Genomic DNA, 4,220 nt, shown 5'->3' with positions numbered 1-4,220 from the left:
TGAGAATCTCTACAGACTTTTAGTTATACATTGTGGGATGAACACCCTTGGAATGGTGTGGGACTAGGAATGGATTTCCAGAGGAAAAATTGCAGAGGACAGGAACCAGGAGCACTAGTCAGGTGACGCTGAGGACACAGTTAAACCTCCAAGTGCTTCAATGACCCGCTAAAAGGATACAAATGACCAGCTGTCTGCAAGGAATATAAATCCTTCCATTACCCACCATTCTGTCAGAGCTGAAGAAGCTTCTTGGATGAGAAGCGAAACGTCTTCAAAAGAAAAAATGAGAAAGTCCAGTTGTCTCCTGAGAAAGCATCTTTGGCACAACCACGATCTGGATGACTGAGAATCTCTACAGACATTGATACTAAAAGTTATTATTATTTTCCTGTGCCTGTTTTTTATTTGAAACATTGACCATCAGCAAATACATATACCATTCACCCTGATATTCTGAACCCAAGATCTCTAAAGGACAGTTAATATGAAAAAATAGTTTAAATAAATTTCCTCCAGAAAAGTACTAGCATTGATCACATATTTCGGCTATCAACATACAACTACTGAGTTTAGTATGCAGCCATGAGGGCTGCCAATGAGAATCACATATTCTGGAAACAATTTTAGCTATCAGTTGGTTCATAAATAGGAATGCCAACATGGTTTGTGCCTTCTCCCACTTTTGCTTTATTTATAGAGATGACATTCTGAAGAACTTGAAAGTTTGCATGCAATTTTGTAACTTTTCAGCTGGCCTGAGAAAGGTATTCTTGCTGTAATACTGATCCTGTCCCAGACCTATTTGGAACTGTGTTATCTCCTTCTTCCAGAGTATGGCACTGTGCATCAGTGCAATGCCTCATCCACCAGCAACAGGCCAAGTTAAATATTGTATGAGTCTATTTGCACCTATCTAAACTTTCTATTGATTTTGTTAAAAAAAAAAAAACCCAAGCAATTACTTTACTTTGACAAAGATGGCCACCCTTAGGGGAATGTTATAAATACCTATACATAAATAAAACCAAGAGAAGACAAGATTTTTCAGAAGTCGGTACAGCGGGGAACATAAATATGCGGCTCTACTGTATTAAAGCATGGCAAAAACAAATGATTAGGTGTTTATTTCTCAGTTGCAGTATAAAAACTTTGAATATCTAATTGTGAAATTTGTTTTTATTAAGACATGCAAACATTCATGTCAGCCATAGGATTCTGGGATTCCTCCATACAAAAATGTATGAATTGGGAAAATACAAAAAGGTTTTGAATACAGATACTATTATACAGTATTTTTTCAATGATAACAGAAGAGCTGCAGAATCTTCTTTATTCCCACCAAACATTTGGAATTAAACATGTTGCATCAAGAACATGCCCAGAATATTTGATGTTAGATGAGATGATTAAAAAAATACGTATCACCCAATCAGTGTTTAAAGCAGTTACTGAGTCAGTATTTAAAATATGGAAGAAGGACTGGATGAGGTTTAAAGTCTGCCCATTTTAAGTAAAGAATTTCTATAATGAAGCAAATTCAAAAACTGCTTTTATGCTGGTGCATGGCTCATCAGTGCCCTGATTATTCAATATCCCAGTCAATATCTTATTCATTCAATATCTCATCCACTACCTATGACAATTCAGAGAAACAGGATCCACCTGGAACTTTTTCTCAATGACAGAAGTCAAAAGAGACAGTTAATCTTCAGTAAATAGCTGCATGAAGGAGTTACTGTAGTGACATTGGCCTCAAAGAAATGTGGGTTTGGGGTTAAATTTAATTTCTTCCGGATTAACTAGATAGGTCAGTCAGCTCCATTTAGGAATTCCCATAGCATCTTTATCACTAATAAGGATCCATGATCTTGTAAAAGGCCTACTACTGGTATATAGGGCTTTACATCTATAGAGAGGTATTCCAACCCTCCACTTTTTCTATAGATTAAAACAGTGGAGGAAATTTCATGATCTGTTTTTAATGCCCAAGAAATATGACTTTCTTTGCATTATTATTTAATTTGTGTAATTATACGTGTCCATTGCTCAAGAACAGTCCTTTTCAAGCATGCAAGTCATTCTGTTTTTATTTTAAATATCTATGGATCAGAGATGGTATTCAGCAGATTCTGACCAGTTCTGGACAACTAGTAGCAGAAATTTAAATAATTCATAGAACTGGCAAATACCACTTCTGACTGGAGATTTTACCGTATCCTTCCCCTGCCACGCCCACCAAGCCATGCCCACAGAACTGGTAGTAAAAAAAATTGAATCCCACTGCTGCTATGGATGCTAACTTTTAAAATGCAAGTTGCCCTGATATAGAGATGTGATGGTGCAGTGGTTAGAATACAGTATGGCATGCTAACTCGGCTCACATTGCCAGCAGGAGTTCGATTACTTCAATCCTGACTGGCTCAAGGTTGACTCAGCCTTCCATCCATCCAAGGTCAGTAAAATGGGAACCTAGTAGAGAAGGCTGTAAAACACTATGAAGTGGTATATAAGTTTAAAGTTTTAACTGCTATTGCTATATTAATTTTCTTCTTAAACACACTGCTACCACATGCAAAAATATGTTGAACAGCATACTGTTTTTCAGCACCTTTTTCTGTAGATGTCTATGGGAGGAACAAAAATATCACTAGACACTCTTCCATGTTAACATTTTCCCATTCTTGGGCTCAAATACCACAAAAAAGTGCTTGTCTTTGAATCTTATATGTTTGCTTTCCATGAAAATTGTATCAAAAAGGAAAAATAGAAAACTTTAAGTTCATTTACTGTTTGAAGGTCAGGTTTATCTCTACTTTATATGCAAATCTCTTCGCATCATTTTCTTTTCAGCTGCCCTCTTTACATTTTCTGACTGGGCATATCCATAATGGCAGCCATTTTATGAGCTGTCAAGTCTTTGTGGTGTTCTATTTTGTGAACAATGTTGTTAAGAAATGTTCTCAAAATTACAAATGGGGCTATTGTAATGTATTGCTTTGGAAGTATGCTATTCGGGAATCGCCTCTGTACGCTTCAAAGCTTGTCACCACTCCACTGCTTTTTATAGCTGAGGAAGTTAGGCATTATAAATCATGAACTGACATAGCTACCCAATTTATCTATCAAAGCTAGAACTGATATCATCTGGGTCTAAACTATGGGAGAATGAAATGAATGAATAGATGGTTTAAATTATTCTAATTGAAACTAACAGCAGAACGGGGTTGTTCAACACACCTGAGCATGAAATAGTGGAACTGACTAAACAGATGCATAAATATTTGGATGAACATTTACCATGTTTATAGCCTTACTGACAATCTGGAACTGCTCACTGGACTCATGAAAGCAAGATTTATTTCCAGTTGATAGAATGACGATCTTGAATAGAACTGGTTGTTTGGGTTTGAAGAAGAGTTCCATGTGATTGTTTGCTAACCAGATCTCTGTTTAAGAAGCAGAGAGGAAATATACACTCTGATCAAAAAGCACAAAGCTGCCTTAGAGATTTGATCAGATTAAAACAGTATCTTCTGATGGATATAAGGAATAGTAACAATATTCACATGATAGCAGTTCAGGCTAGTAAGGGCAAGTCTTATGAAAAGATCAATTTTCTTTAACAAAATGATACACAAAACCATCAACAAAACTAACAATAACAACAAAATTCCCTTCGTCAACAATTTAAAAACTTTTTCAAATAATTTTTCAGTCATTTTAAAGACATACGACTCATTTCTGATTGGGCCTAGCAATGCTGAATTGTTGGCAACTGTTAATTTTCTGCAATGCCCATTTTGTGGCTAAACTAACTGGCATTTTGGCTTCTCACTGTATAGTAGGAGGTTTTATTTCTAGGAATCATACTAGAAATATTATTTGTAGAATTCTGGCAATTCTATAGAATCACTACCTTATCCCAGAGATGTCCAGACTGGTATTTTTATCATTTTTCAATATGAAACATTTCAGCTGAATACGCAAAATTTTATGCTTAATATTGTCCTATATGTAACCTGCTGTCACTTAGATGATCAGCTATAGCATTACCCTAGGAAACATGCTAGTGTAAGCAAAGTTCAGATGTTTGCATCTATATCTTCCTGCTTTTGCCTTATCTCAGAAATATGTAACCTGTGAACTATGCACAGTTCCAGCACCTTATGAGTAGGTCTTAAATGAATCAACAAAATTTGGATGAAAAATAGTCAGAT

This window comes from Pseudonaja textilis, chromosome Z (assembly GCF_049901715.1).
Source record: "Pseudonaja textilis isolate UNSWEBS1 chromosome Z, rPseTex1.2, whole genome shotgun sequence".
In the NCBI taxonomy this organism is placed as follows: domain Eukaryota; kingdom Metazoa; phylum Chordata; class Lepidosauria; order Squamata; family Elapidae; genus Pseudonaja; species Pseudonaja textilis.
This window is presented reverse-complemented; position numbering follows the sequence as displayed.